We start from the raw sequence: 17108 nt of genomic DNA on the forward strand, positions 1-17108 counted from the left end.
TCCTGTCCCCCCCTCCTCTTCTTGTCTCTCCTTTACCCTCCTTTTCCTCCTTTTATATGAAGGGCAAGTTCAGGGGTCACCAATTACTCTGAGAGGGCTGAGAAAGTTGTATGGGCTTTGCCCTTGGGGCTGCCATGTTGCATTATCATCAGGGAGATTGCAGGTACGCAGCAGCCACTGGCTGCTGGCACAACCGCCACAACGTCAGCCCTAGAAGCAGGCCATGTAGACTTAGCCAAGTTCAAGCTGTCCTTATGCCTGAATGGCTGGCTGGCTTCTAGTCCTTCCCCCTCACTTACTGATCTGCTGGGCAGAACTAATATGTATGTCTTGGACCCCTCTACCAAATTGTTTTGGCTAGCTGTGCTGATAGGCTTACTTTTGTGCTGCATTGTGGCTTGTGCAGATTTGTGCCTTGAAGAAAATCTTCTAGTATAGTTAGTTTTATATCAAGTATCTCCAGGGTTTCTAGTTTAACACTTTCACTTGTGCTACTAAGTCTGCAGAGTTATAACATCTGTCTGTCAGCAGTCAAGTACCACATTTGCTTAAAGGTTTTGAGAACAAAACTACATGTGCCGGTTTTACTATCCTTTCAGATTGACAGGAAACGGTTATTTGCTGCAATGCGGGACACATTACCTGTTATGAACTTGTCGCGGATGCATCAGAACACATCGTTCTGGTTCACCATCCATCATCGTGATTGTTTACGCTTGTATTTTGTGCTTTCTGCTCATGAGTGGATCAAGAGGACAGGTGTTTTGTAGCTTAATGTCTCTACCAAATCAGTAATGATGAAGTATACTGTATCGTAGGGAGCAGAGGTGGCAAAAGTATAGACATTCTGTACTTGAGTAGAAGCACAGATATTAGTGTTGAAGTCCGGATTTGACTTCTTTACTTAAGTAAAAGTCAAAAAGTACCGGCTCTGAAATGTAGTGAAAGTAAGAAAGCAAAAGAAGCTCCCTGAAGAACATTTCTACCACTTATTTCTATGCAAAGGCAACTGAACCTAGTGCTATATTAATGTAATACTAAAATATTATTTGTAGATAGAAATACAAACTTAATTTTAGCCTACATTTTTATTTAAGTAGAACATGAGCAGAGAAAAATAAGGAAAATAAAATAACAGCTCTCTTTTCTGTTGCCTACATTGTAGAGTGTGACTTTGCCTCTAAACAGGAAAATGTGTAGGGAAGAGGTCAAAGTGAGAGTCAGCAGGTGGGGAACCCTAAAATTAGTTGTAATGTCTCAGTGTGGGTAAAAGAATCATAATGCACAACAATTTCTATTGAAAGCTTCAGGTTTTCTTAATGTACAGGCTGTGAACAGCTGATTGAAATCCATCACAGTGCAGCAAACTAACCTGTTTGTCCCGTACTCACCTGCAGAGTATTCTTCATGCAACCTTTAACACAGTTAGTCTACCTCAGATTGTTTTGCAGCACATTTCACAATATGAAAAATAATGAAATGTATGAAACATAGATGTCACATGTTATAGAGACCTGGAAAAGTATTTGTACTTTGTTACTTCCCACTTCTGGTAGGGAGTGACTGATTAAAGTGACCTTCAGAGGTGCTGGGCATCTATTTACTACATTGTCCAAGTCATTTTCCAAAAGCCAAACGTATTTTTAATTGACAAATAAAAGGCAAAGCAAAAAATAAATAAATAAATAAAGAAGAAAATTTATTTATTATTGTGTAGTTTTTCTTCTGTTGCATCAGTTATTGCCCAACATATAAAACAACACTTTAGTGCAAATAAGAGGTTGGTAGATGGGTAGAATAGAGGTTCAGTGCTCCTATTCTGATGCTATCTTATAGATAAAAATGTAAGAATACTCAGATCAAGTCACATTAAAGCAAATAAACAATACAGGAGTTCACCCATAAGTGCTTTCCAGTCAAAGGGTAGATCCAATAGGATAACCAAATAAACACAATGTAAAACAAATTCAGGTTCATATTCTTCAAAATGTGTTTCCCCAGAACAGATTTTCAGGGTCGCACAGAGGCCCAGCCCAGTGCTGTTTAGGCCGGGGCCAACAGAAGCTGTGCAGCCAGTTGGAGTTGAAATGGCTTCTGAATAGAGAATCCCAGAGTCTGATTCAGTGTGTTCAGCCAAATCCTCAGTAATTGCAAAAACAGCACTTGGTCCACTAATAATGGGTGCGTGTCATCTCCAATCCCCAGTTCGCCTGTCTGTCCATGCCACAGAGGCAGCAATTACAGACTCGGGCCTGCCACTGGACATGCACACTGCAAGGGAAGAGGAACAGTTGACTGTGTGTACATGTGTGTGTGGGCGCGGTAGGTTACAGGGTGCACGAGTAACTGAAAGAGGTGTATGCATGCTTCAGTGTGACTGAGAGAGGACACTGGAAAGAGAAGCTCGAATTAAAAGCTTCATAAATTATTACAAACTTTGAAAAAACAGTTCAGACTTGAACTGGCAGCTCCTCAGTTTACAAAAACAGCGATGATGAAATAGGAAGTGTTAGTAAGTGATTCATTCTTTGTTGAATCCAAGTGTAATGCATAAATATGCTCACAGCATTTGCTGTTGCTGTGACTGTCATTTTCCATTCTATTCAAGATTACTGTATCACCTGGTGCCATAAAAATTACATGGCAGGACTTATCCATGTCTTGCAGTGAAAGGAAACTGCTGTAGTGGTATTAACTGAAACATCCTATTAATGTGTCTGTTTTCTCCCTCAAGTCAAAACCTGTTTTGTGTGACAACCAAGACCTTGTTTGAGCAGCACTCGTTTAGAGATTTTTCTGAGTCACTTCCTTTACAAAACACTCTCATGGCTACCCATCTGTGATCTCAACAATGCCCGTCACACGGATTTACTAAAACATCAACTGATCTTTCCTGTTGGACTGCTATTATTTTATTTGATTTTTTCCACAGAAGCATGACGAGTTGGTGTTGTGGCAGACAATAGAACAGACTCGGGGTCTGACCCCAAAACTAATTTGCCAGCTTACGCTCACTGAACAAGTGGCAGTTTCAGTACTAGTCAGTTTGTTTACCCCTCATTCTTCTCTTTATATGTTGTGATTTTGTTCACTGTTATGAACACAGCTATAAAAGGGAAAAGCTAAAAGGATAGAATTAAAAAAAACAAAAAGTTTCTGGGCTTCCCCCATCATCTGCTTTCTCAAACCACTCTCATTAAATCTGTCCTGTATTTGGAAGTCGAGATTATATCTTAAACCTTCCTGTGATTTCAAACCATTAATATGACAAGATAAAAATTACAGGGCATGATTGTGACAATTCCAGTATTGTACATTCATTTAGTAAATTGAGAAGCTGGTTTTTCTTGTAAAAAATCTCGCGTGTTCTTCGGAAACTTGGCTTTCATTGTTCAAGATTTGTTAAGAGACAGTATCTGCTTTTCATTTTCCTATAATACTTTTGTTGTAGAATTATACCATAACAACCAGTGTCTTGTTTCTGAGGGGTCAGAGGTTGGGGCTGTGTAGCCGTAAGCAGCAACAATATGTGTGAAACGTGACACAGCTATGCACCATTTGTTTGTGATTATGTCAATTTCCTAGGGCAACTTCTGTCGGCAACTTCTCACAGACAGATAGCATGCACAATTACGAATTTATGATGTGAGAAAAAGCCATGTGCTCACGTCTGACTTTATACTATGAAATAGATAAATATTTGTTGTGACGACTAGGTTTTTCATGCTGTAAAATTAAAGATACTCAAACTTTTAGTTAGAAGTAATACCAGAAATTCAGCTTATAGCTATTATTATCTTGGTGATAAGAGCCGGGTCTCTAGCTGTGGCCAAGTCTCCTTCGACTTCATCTTCCAGCCCAAAATGAAATGGTGTGGGGGTTGGGAGTTACATTACATTAATCTGCTTTTTGATGCTGGACAGGCAGTGCAAGTTTGTTAATCAGAGCTGAAAGTGGCTTACAGTAAAAAGTGAAACTTTACAGCAGGGTGGTAATTCTCTGAATTCTCTGCCGTTTAATTCCTGAGTGATAACTCAGAGGTCATCTGATCCATTGCTGATGTAAAAGAATGTTAATTTGCAGAACTTTAACAAATTAGAAGGTTTACTAAACTGGGCCATGAACTAAATACAATGCCCTGCTCTGAAGTGTTGAGGAACAACACATACCATTACACTTACCATTACCAAAGGATGCTGGGCAGAAGATAAGACAGATGTGAAGACAGAATTTCCCCAAACTATTCCTACTCTAACTGTTTCTCTGTCAGGAAAATGCCCTAAAGCTACACAAACACAGAGACAAATATAAAAGCGGAAGATGCAACCCTATGGAAAGCTGCATTTTTAGAATTACTCATCATGATTCAGGGTAGAAGTGAGCAAAGCTAATGAGGAGAAAAAAAGGTCAATGCAATTATTTTTCACTTCAATGCATTCAAAATCAAGGTGATTTTTTTGTGTATTTGAGAGTTTATGGAGGTAAAATTGTCTGACCATTCATCCAGCTAATGGGATTATTTATTGTGGAGTTCTTACAGTGTCTAAAATTTCCTCATGGATGATCAGTCAAAAGATTCACTCGAGATATTTTAAAATATGTCTGATTCACTGTCTGATGTTGAATCGGGGCGATGAAGTCAAATGCTAAAGTTGAAATGTCATTCAAAATTAATGTCAGTACTTGAACTAAACATTTGAGACTGTTCAGTGTGCAGAGACATCTTTTGTATCTCTCCTTTCAGGGAGTGCTGAGAACTGGCCTTTGCACCATTCAGGTAAAACTGTTTTTTTTCCTCTTTCATCTTTTCTGTAACCTTTAGTTTTTGGTTTTGTGGGAAGTAGTGAAGTAAAATGCAGTTGAATTAAGTGGTTGTTAACCCGAGGCCTCTGGTGTTCCTTTTCTTCCTCTGCTCAAGTGGTTGTCCCATTTATTCCTTATGCAATGTTGAGATGTAGACCATGCTGTATTTTTTGCTATTATTACACATTGCTGTAAAATAGTAAACCCAAGCGTTTTTACTGAAAAAACATTTGATTTAATACAATCAACAGTGTAACAAAATCGTTAGAACCTGGTAAAGACCCTAATCTGGTCTTTGCCAAGTTTCTAAAATTATTTAAATGCAACCACAAATGTATTTAAACAATACATTTCTGATATTATTTAAATACATCAGTTTAAACACATATTACACTGAATTGTTATTTATTTAATAAAATCTATGCCAGCGCAAAAGCACTGTTTGAAAAACTAAGTGCCCCCATCATTCAAGAACCACCTTTAGCTGCAATGACTTGAAATTGAACTTTTCTAGCTTTATTTGTCTCTAATATCGTTGTAGAAGAATCCTGTTCCACTTTCGTTTATAATGTTACTTTAGTTTGTTGAGGTTTGCAGGCATTTACTCAGTCAGATTAAAGTCTAAACTTTGACTGAACCATCACAACGCCTTGTTTCTGCTCGGCATTATAGCTAAACATCTCCACTTTGATCTTCTCCATCCAAAAAAAAGAAGTACCAGAAGTGTTGTGGTGTGTACATATCTGCAATGCTCTTTTTAGAGAGAATATGCTTTCTCCTGGCAAAGCTTTCAAAAAACCATACCTTCTTGCAGATTTTCTAATTGTGTTGTCATGGATTTGAATATTTAACACACAAACTGAGGCCTATAAAGTCTGAGACGTAGCTTTTGAGAGATTTCTCTGAGCACTGCACAGTCTGACCTTGTGGTGTATTTGCTGGGACGTCCACTCCTGGGAAGATTGGCAGCTGTCTTGATTGGTTTTCCACTTGTGAATGTCCTGATAAATTAGAATTTTGATTTGAAAGAGGGTGTACTTTCTTTTTCACATCTATGCAGCTTTTTTTGCCTTATTTCACAAAAGGAACTCAGGGTACAATGGTTTAAAACTCTGCCTCACTTACTCTCAACCCAACCTGACTTTTACTGAATGACATGTAAACTGGCCAAAGCCTTTGGCAGGGCCATGATAACGCACTAAACAGACACTAAGATCATTTAGTTTGTTGATCATATTTCCTCGGGGAGAACGAAACAGAAAAACACTTTAAAAGTCAGCTAGAAAGAGGCAGAGAAAGAGGAAAAGCCCTAAAGGCAAATGGCAGGAAACATCAGTGCCGTTAGACGGAGCTACTTTAGCTGTCATGCAAGAGTATGTGAACGCACCACTGAACGCACATAGTCAGCATCACTGAGCACACAAATAGCCCTGGTGGTGGTGATGATGCCAAGCTATTTCCTATGTTTAAATTAGCTTTATTACACTTAGAATAACCCTACTGCTATACTACGCTACAACGCTATTTAAAACGTATCAAAAAGAAAACGAGTTGCACAAATAAAAATAAAATGTGCAGCTGGGCTTATCCAGTGTACAGTTTATCAAATCAGCTTTAAACCTTTACACTTTTAACGTTACCTGTTATAGATCCTCTAGAAGTATGTTTGAAGATGTAGACAGATGACAAATGAAATAAAAAAAAAAATTGAATTGGTTTGCAAAGTCTTGGGACCACAGTGTTTCTTTGGTCACTCATTTAGTGTGTGCACCATCACGCATTGGTTCAAAATTTCCTGAAAGTGTTCATTAGGGTTGGGATTTGATAAATGTACGGCTACAGCATGCAATTGACACAATTTTGATACTAATGAAACCATTCAGTAAACCTTCATTCCCTATGGATAGGACACTATCATCCTGGAAGATACCATTCCCATCAAGATACCACTCCCATCACTTAGAACAACCTCGCACTGATTTTCAGTGACCATTTCCTCTTCCTACACAAATGTGTAATATGTTTTGTCTATCCAGAGTTCATTTGTGTATGTAGAGTCCCAAAAATAACATCTACAAGGCTGTCCTCATTTAAGAGTTCAGGATATATGAACACACAAATAAACTTAGCAGAAGAACAAAGGAAATTTGTGTTTGGTCAGTTATTTCTTTTTGCTTTATTGGGAATAATTCTTATACCCCGCTGATAGCCTTTTTATTTCCCCTTTGAGAGGAAGTGGAGTTCCCCTGCATTTGTGGGTTGAGCAGCACGGTTGAGTACATGAGTTGTGCTCACTAACAACTTGCCAAATCTTCAATGCCAATGCCAAATGGCTTATTCTGGAATTTACTTTTGATTGTTGTAGTTTATTGGATTGGATTATTGAAGTCTAAAAATACAAGACATAGTGGCAATTTAACATTTTATTCACTCAACAAACATGGGCCTTAGTAGTATGTTGAAGAAACATACACTGCCGGTCACCAGCTTGGTCAATCACTGCTGTGGGATGGCATTCCATTCTTCAACCAGTGCTGTGTTGGTCACATAATAAGGTGTTTGGGATAGGCAGAGAAGATTTGGTAACCCAAATACTCAACTCTGCTGTAGGGCTGCCACGATTAGTCGACTAGTCACGATTACGTCGACTATCAAAATCGTCGACGACTGATTTAATAGTCGACTCGTCGTTTGAAGCTTTGTAAGATCCCAAAAGACGCAGGAATAAGTAGTAGGATTTAAGAGTGTAATAACGGACTGAAACAGAAGATGGCAGCACTGCATGTACAAGGATGCCAGCTGCCGTTAAACCCCGAAGAAGAAGAAACTGTGTCCCAGAATTCATAGCGCGACCCTGCTCAGTTTCCAACAATGGCGGCAGCTAGTTAGTTTTAATATTACTCTTATTATTCTTTCTGGGTCACAAAATAAACGTTTAACATATTTTCAGACGAGAATGTAGCTGTGTAAACCTCAAATATCTGCTCAGTTTATCAAGACACCACATGTTTTCAAAAGCGCTCCGACGTTTTCGGAGACGTCTGTTACCCACTAGCTCGATAGTTAGCCGGGGTTCAAGGGTCACTAGAGCCCGTGAGAACACCGGACTCCCGGCAAATCGTTTTCAAACCCACCGCGGTCTTTCGCTACTCAGGTTAAACATGATGTATAAGTCACTTAGATAACTTAAAAATGTTATTGTTTTTTTAGTATTTTATTTGTTCCTGAGTAAATCTGTTTGGCTGAGATTAAAGTTATAGTTTTTACACAGCTGAATAAACGTCAAGCAGACAGCTGATTATCAGAAGTGAATATATAAATATCAAGAATATACTCCGGTGTCCTGTTATATTTTAGATAGCAAGGAGTTTATTAAACTTCACCGAAACAATCTGCAAATTTCATTAAAATTTAATAAACTATCATCTTGTCTTTATTTTTAGTTAGCACATACCTTAAACACTTAAAGCTGTAAGCTAATGATAGTTATATAAGAGCAGATGCATGCTGGTGCAATAAGCTGTACGTTTTACGTCCAATGGATGATGATCTGATTAGTCGACTAATCGCAAAAATAATCGGTGACTAGTCGACTATCAAAATAATCGTTTGTGGCAGCCCTACTCTGCTGCTTAACCCGCGAATGCATTTCCCATACAAATAGGTCACCACTTAAGGCTTTCCAGCAGTTTACTGCCAAACTGTATTGCCAAGAAATGTTGTTACAACAAAGACAAACAAATCTTTTTTATTTTATTTGCCTTTTTCCAGCTTCATTTATTATTGTTATAATTTAATTCAGTATCACATGGCTGTTAGAAAGCAACTGTAATTTGTTGCATAGTTAGAAGTCAACCAATGAGTCAAAGTGGTGTAAACTCTCCACAGATATTTGGTTTGTCTGAGCTGATTACACTCATGGAGGAAAAAGTAGGCACTGTGGGATAACACGTGGTGGCATTGAGTTGAGCCGTTGGCCTCAGCCTGTTTACTGGGCAATGTGTTAGGACAGGGAGAATGAAGCGGAGAACTCGTATGGGTGGAGATGATAATGGGCGATTTCTCACACACAAGCGTGTCTCTTTCTCATTGTATTCAATGACACTATCTGTTTGTTTTTGCAGCCAGCTCTTATTATCTGGTAGCTGTGTTTGCTTGTGCAGGCATGTGTGAATATTCAGTTTAAGTGTAATTGTAGACAAGTGCATTTATTGGAACAAGACACATGTTTGAAAGTTGCATATACGAGATTAGGAAGAGAGTATTTTTTTTCTGTATCTGTGTGGTGCAGCCAAACACGATGGAGCTTTTTGTCACACACCATCACCCGGCGGGATCACACAACACGATGTGACAGTGCACAGTGCAGCTCAGCAAGTGGCGCTGGGATTTTAATTGATGTTAAAACCAGTACTTGAAGCGCTGATGGGTTATGTTACTTGAGGGCAGGATTCTTTTAAAGCAGACAGAAAAAATCTTAATTGATGTTTTTTTTGTTGTTGTTAAGATGAAAATACTTTTTTCTTTCTTTTACAGAAGTTTTAATGGAATATATTGATAGTCACTATTTACTTTTAACTGGTTATCGCTTTTCAGAAGTTAAAATGAGCAAGGTAACATTTAATATCCCAAATATGTGAATGTCTGTCTTGATATTATACTACTATTAAATATCTAGAAACTCTCAATCTGTTTGTATTCAGCTGTACTTGGAAGACATGCCATCACACAATTGATTCACATATTAGATGAAGTCAGCAAAGTTCTTTTTATGTAAAAACCACACAAGTTCTACCATGGAATGTTTAGGAATCTGATAACAAAAGGGTTTAGTGTAGTGTACCTCTAGATTTTCACTGAAAAACAATTGTGCAAATAAACAACTCGGACTAAAACTGAAAACTATGATAGGTCAGTTGTCACATCAAACATATGGGCTTCAATTAGAACCAGACTACAGTAAAAACAGTAATTTTCTGAGAGTTGCTGTTATTATCTTACTTACTGGATTTAAGGTTACATATTTATGCTATAGAACAGGTGCTATACAGTTCAGCTCATTCAGTTGGTTAAGGAGTTATTATACTGAATGCAGCGAACAGTATTATGCTTGTAACCTTCCACTTAAGTTTTTCTTGATTTGTTCCCTTGAGACTTCAAACTAGTTGTAGCCAAATCCTCTGCATATGACCTTCCTTAATCTTGTGTTAGACAAAAGTGATCCAGTGTTAGCTTGGTGCATTGAGCTCATTACACAGTGATGAATCCCTCACATTGCATTAAGTCATTTGGATGACAAAATACGTAGGTGTGCCCAGTGAAATTAGCATAGATTTAGCTTAGCCTACCACTGCTTTGCCCATAGCTATTGAAAAATGCACCTTTAGGCGGACAACAAAGCTAATATTAGCTTAGCATTAGCAAACAGGGGGCTTAATCAGGCTGCTGGGCTGTCAGAACGTATAACCACATGCTTCCAAGGGTCCCTTTGGAGTTATAATCCAGGGTCTCGGCAGGCGATGACCTCATGGGCTGGACTGGTGCCTGTGGGAGGATTGGGGAAATTGTGTGTCTAGCAGGCCACTCACTCAGATTTGTGCGTGTCTGTGTGTGTTCTTCGTGTTATGTGGGCGATTGTTTTATTGAGGCATACGACACAGAGAGCCCACTGACACTGGCGAGCTGAACTTTGGAAAGATGCACAGAATAGAATTCCAGCTGTTTTGTTTGAGCATTTTTGTGTTGTATCTCATGGAGCTACACTGTATGCGTGCGTAGGCCCCGGGATATGAGAGCAATGATATTTCAATTGCCTCCATGCCACATTGTATTAGCAGTCTACATTGTTTTTCCTCATGGCTACGAGATAATTGAAAAGGTTAACCTGTCAGTTTTATCTTATGTTATTTGTCTGTCCTTAGACTAAAATAGTGGTTAATGACATCTGTGACTGCCAAGATGGCACACTCACGTGAGTCCTCTGTGACCAAAAGGCCATCTTGTACACTCAGAAATGATGAGGATGTCTATAATGCCAGACTAAGACTTTATTTGGGAGTAGGTTACATTCGCCCTGCTATAAAGGAGTATTAGGGCCACATTAAGAAAAACAATATATTACTGATCATTTTGAGAATAAATAATTAAAGTTGGAAAAAATATTTCAAGTAAAAGTCGAAATACTCTTTTGAGAAAACAGTCCAAATGTGGAGATAACTGCCACGGGTGCTACATTCTCTACAAAATGCCTTATTTTTATGGCATGGTGAAATCATACTTCAGAGTCCGTTTTAGTTATTAGGATGCATATACACAATAGGACAGCAGATTGCTTTTTACTAACTCATCTACACAAAGTAATTTGTAGAGGGTATAGGACCTGTAGCAGTTGTTTGGCTTGAAACGATAACTCTAATCTCTAATTTTGACCTTTTTTTTTTTTTTTCAAACACCATTTTAAGTTTAATCTCAAAATTTAACTTGAACTTGTTTTTTGTAATGTTGCATGATGGTGACACCAAAAAATATCAATAAATGTATGTTTAAGTTGCACTTGATCTAGTTGAGACCCTAGACAGACCACCCCTTTTATAAACCTAGCTCCAATATAAGTGGTGGGGGCTTGGGGTTAAAATAACTCTACATCTTCACACAGAAAGATGGAGATTGAAAATTAAAAGTCAGTTGACTGAGTTAAATGCACACACATGCATGTGCAACACACACATACAGATGATGAATCTAGGACTCTAGTTGCAGACTGCTTTGCTGTCAGTATTAGGAAATGTCAATAGCTGCAGCCAGCCATGGACATTGTCAACCAGAAAAGACCCAGGACTCGCTGGCTCCACTGAGGATCGCAGCAGAGGTAACCTGTCAGTGTGATGCAGAAGGGTTCAGATCTGAGGACCAAAGACTCCTTATGAAACATAGTGTAATCATTAAGCTTTGCTGATGATTGGTAAGCAAAAAAGGGAAAAACTGGAAGTCACAACTTGATATCAAAATTACCTGCAGAGATCCATAAAAGTTAAATGTGTTAATTTTTTCCAGGGTTGTCTGTATCATAAAAATAATTGTGTTTAATTAAAAAAACCTGACAAAATATAATAAAATTGAGATGATGTGGTCTCAATCAGAAAAGTAAAAGAAATAACAGAGGCAACGTATGATTAGTACATAATAGATGCTAATAATACAGCTAATGCTACAGTAGTATCAACCCTGCATAGCAGTAGGTTTTGGATAAGCTAGTTCCAAAACACGAGTAAAGTTAGCCTCAAAAAAGTCCAGTATATGGTAAAGATAATGATTTATTTAGATTTAATTATAATAATGTCAAACCTTCTAACAAGTATGACCATCTGCCAAACACTGCACCAAAAACCTCCAAAATTAGTTTAATTGGTAGCAAGTTGAATGTTTTCCAGAGTTTTAAAAGAGCAACTGCTTGTCATTTTGGCTCTAACATGGAGTGGATCCTATCCTACCATAGGGCGAGAGGCGGGGTACAGCCTGGACAGGTAGCCAGCCTATCACATTGTAACTGGACAAACTAACATAATTTTAGATGTAAAGATTGTTTTTAATGCTTAGAAATCCTTTGCAATTAATGAGTGCCTGTTGTCTCATGTCTTGTCCCCATGTGCTCTTGCAAAATATTCTCCCCGGGGCTTTAATGTACCCAATTCTTGTTGCCACTTGTTTGTGGGTCTTCCTTCATTTAGTTTTATATTATATAAGTGAAATCCATTCTCTGTTGGGCTGAGATCAGGTGACTGACTTGGTCACTGAAAATATACCATTGAAAATTGCCTTGTGAAACTCATGGGTTGATTTCTCTGTATTATTTTGCCTTCTTAGCTGAATCTTTGACCACTGATGTGGTTTGCTTCGGCTCATGAGCTGTTCCTTTTCTATTCCTCCTCCCATCATTTTGGTGGTTTCATGTGTCCATTATTTTTCCTTAACTTACTTTGTGTGTGTGTGTGTGTGTGTGTGTGTGTGTGTGTGTGTGTGTGTGAATGTCTGTTGTCTACTTGTACATGTAGTGTGGGAGCATAATTTTTACAGTCTTTGTTTTTTTGGACTAATAAACAAATGCACAAAAGTTTTGTGGATGAAGACTTGATTGGAACCAATTGATTAGTCTTCAGACTTCAGGCCTGTGGGTACAATTTTATTCACATAGTGGAATATCCAGTCAGCAGTTGACTTGTTAAAGCCATTCTATTCTGTGACTATCAACATTTTCAAATACACACACAAAAAAAGAAAGAATTTTCAGACTGGAAATTTTGAAACTGCATTTTATGAAAACCAGTTAGTCGCCTCTTGTGCACCACACAGACTATCTGCCCACATCCTTAAAATTCACATGCAGATATTTGTTTATCAAGAATAGGCTTTGATTAAAGAGGGACGATTCTTTAATCGATTTCTGTTGACTGATTGTCCTCTGAAGCAATGGAAACATAAATCCTGTGCCTGTGTGCGTCTGTCTGTTTATTGAAGTGTGTGCACTCTTGCCCTATGCATGTGTGTGTCCATGCTCTCTCCATGAGAACCAGCCCTCTGGCCTTCCAGCTGAGTTCACAGATCCAAAGTCGAGTTAATCTGGTTTTACCTTTAGCCCCAAAAACAACACAGGAGTAATCCAGGAATAGCTGTAATCAACCATGAAACCAGTGATGGCTGCATGCTAGCTGGGGTCAGGGAGCACAATCAGAAGGCGACCTGGAGAGAACTCTTGGACATTGAACTAATAGTCAGATCACATCCAGAAAAATCTCTATCTTCTGTCATACAGGCTCTCTATAACTGCTATACGTTTAGTCTTAGAGTTTGTGACAAGTTTAATCTTTCTTTTCCTGATTTTTGCTAAAACCTCCTCACAGTTTACCTTTCACAAACATTAATTTGTTGAAATTGTAAAGCCAAGTAATACTGCACACAATGGAGCCCATTGTGTTTTCCCTACAGTGTCTTGTGTGCTGGTGTTTTTGGTAACAGGTCAAAGATTCTGTCTGGTTGATGTCGAATGTCTGGAGTGGCGCAGTCTGGACCTCTGTCAGTGAATCCCTGTCTCAACACATTCAGAACAATTATATAAGGAGGCTTAGGATGCTGAGAGGCAGAAAGAGAGACGAGGGCAGGAGTGAGATAAAGACGGGAGAGGGTACAAACAGATGAATAAATGAGTTAAGTGGAGAGAAGGGAATTTGTGCTTTCACCCACCCACCCCTTCCTGTTGGACAGTTGAGTGTATGCTATAAGTGCTCTCCCTCTTCTCCTTATGCTTCACTGCTTCTCCACTCATCTCCCAATAGAAATTGCTCTGTGGCATTAAATATGTAAAATTAGCATTTTAAGTAGAACACATTTCTGTGTCGTGCCCCACTCCCCCCACTCCTCCCCTCTGCCTGCTGCCCAGCCCTGAGCGCATCAGCCACACAAACTCATGCATGCATATGATATGCATTTGGTCATCTCCATGGTAACACTTGTGGGGGAGGGGAGGGGCTCAGAGATAGAAGGATAAAATGGTGTAGTCATTGAAAATAGATCAGGTTGTATTTATTTTTTATTTAGTGAGTTTATTCATGGAATAAGTCACAGTGCTCTGTTAATGTGAAACGCTATGTACTCTATATACACACATGTCATTTGGGAGCTCACACTTTTCCATTCTGGCTATACAGACTCAGATGTAGCTTAACTCTTCTGCCTGCTTTTTGTAAACGTTTTACTGTTATCTTCTGTTGAAAGCATTATAGGTTCCTCTGGAGGCGGATATTTTTAGACAAAGTCATCCTGCTTTGCAGTATCTTTGTCTTTTGACATAGACGCATAGTTGTGAGTAGTAAGAATACAAGTCACACAGAAAAGATGAACAATTAACTTTTGCCCTCACAATTCTGAGTCAAAAGCCAAACATTGTCTGTGGAGAACTGGCCTTTGGTACCCCAACACCCCAAGTCCACCTCTAAGTCTACAACACCTAGTACAGCAGTGATACACACTATCCTTCTTTGCAGTACAAGGGCATTTAGTGTTTGTAAGTTACATCTTTTGTTTGTCTTATATTTTCTATGTAAAAGATTATCTTAACTCACATTACAAGAGAAGATTAATTTTAGCTCTGTTTAGAAAAAGAGAAAGATCAGTAAAATTTGCTTTACAATTCCCTGATTGTCAAAAAATTGCATTTTAGAACATATGTGTAAAAAGAAAAAATGTTAGTACAATAATTCCCTTTTTTATTCAACCATAAGAGTTAGGTATGGTAGGATGAACGTTGCTTTAAACAGTTTTGAAGCACTTATTTTTTCCCCCATTGTGTACTTTGTTGTAGCACCGTATTCTAACCTCTGTCTGAAATGCTTACTTTCAGCTCCTGACTATTTAATGTCATCTTTCCCAAAAGTCCAGTCTGCTTTGATTGATCAGTTGAACTCACAAAAGTTAGCCAGCATATAAATGAGTAGCATAACCGTGTCAAAGCTGTTGACTGCTGTCAAAATTGAGCCACATTTGAATGATATTCTGTCATTTCTGGCTTGGTCTCTGAGTGATAACTCTGTACACATTTTGAATAGTAATTTTAGATATCATTTCTGTTAAAGAAAATCAGAAGTTTAGTAGTGTAAAGCATGTGGTATAGTCTTAATTTACTGAATTAGTATCATCATTTAGTTTATGTTTCGTTGTTTGAAAACTAATAAAGAAAAATATACTATATCCCTTTCATGCATAGTAGTCGCTACAGTGGACAGCTATTCAAAGGCTGTTTTCTTGTATTTGTGTCAGTGTTGACGGTATACTTGCTCATAAACCACTACATTATACACTGAGGTGTCACTCCATACCAAATTCATAAGTCAAAACGTATGTTGTTCACCTAAGTGGACATGTAACAAACTCTTTGAAAAGTACATGTTTAAATAATGAAGTTCAAAAATCTTTTTTTCATGCCTAAAGATGAATAAAAATACTTAAGAAAGAATCCTGATTGAGGTTGTGATAATTCATGCATGAAAGGGATATGGACAGAAACACTAGGCCACCTACATGTCATACCGACAGGAGCTGCTCAGTGATGGAAACCAATACCATGAAGCTTCCACTGCACACTTTTTTGCTCTGATGCTAAAGCTAAAAGGAATTTGGAGCTCTAAAATGATTGAGTCAGCAGAGTATTTGCAACATCCACACACTGCACGCATCCACGTAAACCCTGTTTTTTAACTTTACATAGTCTTGAACTTTTCAGCTGAAATGCTGTGGTTCCTAAGTGCTTCAATTTTGCAGCAATACCATGTAATACCAAATGTTTGTAAAGGCTGACTTCATGGCAAGATGTTTGATTTTACACACTGTGGTAAAGGAACTGAAAATACCTGAATTCACTGATTAAGAGGTGTGGCTAATACTTCTTATCCATAAACTGTTTGCACATTACTATTGAAATACTGTTGCGAATGTTGGAAAGTGTCATCATAGGGGTGGGCGATATAAACAATATATGATAGAAACGATATAAATTTGGCCAACGATAGAGCGGTATAGTCAAAATCTCTATCGCGATAGCGCATGTTGATGATGTCATCAAGCTGCGCCTGTTTTGGTCGAAAGCATCGCAGCGGCTACAACCATTATCATCTGCAAATTATGCCGGGCGACAGTCATAGCAAAGAGATGAAGCACTTTTGAAATATGGGGAAAGCCAAAAACTGCGCTTCCTCCACTTCAGTAACATTGATTCATTAATGTTGAATTCTCTCGCAGCTGCTCTATTCCCATGTTGTTGCAGTATGTTAATAACTAACCTTGTATTGTGGATGAATAATCTCAGTTGTTCTCCTGACTGAAGTTTGCCCCGTGTATAGCATCCTGCTATGCGATTGCATTTGTCCCTAACCACCAGAATCCCTCACGTTAACTTTTATCGAGTGGAAAAAAAGTTGGCGTTCATCCTCCAGCTTCACTGTGCTAATGTTATGCTAACATAGCTGTGTCGCTAGCAATCACGTAGCACAACATTATATACCAGGTAGTCCAACTTCAGTAACCCTGCAAACGCCACTGCTTTTTAGTTTCCTGTCTTCATTTATGTTGGAAGTGATAGCAGAGCTGTATGTTTTAATTAGTTTCAAAGATCTCTCAGTCAGAACATGGTATGTCATGTTTAGGTGGAAACTAGCAGGCTAACTTCCTGTTAACTTCTAACTCCGTTAAATTTAATAAATTCTGTTTTCATTGATGCATGGATGTTAAACTTAATTGTTACACCTGCTAAAGCAGCA

The sequence above is a fragment of the Perissodus microlepis genome, chromosome 6, assembly GCF_051167445.1.
Source record: "Perissodus microlepis isolate ML-2025 ecotype Zambia chromosome 6, ASM5116744v1, whole genome shotgun sequence".
Taxonomy (NCBI): Eukaryota; Metazoa; Chordata; class Actinopteri; order Cichliformes; family Cichlidae; genus Perissodus; species Perissodus microlepis.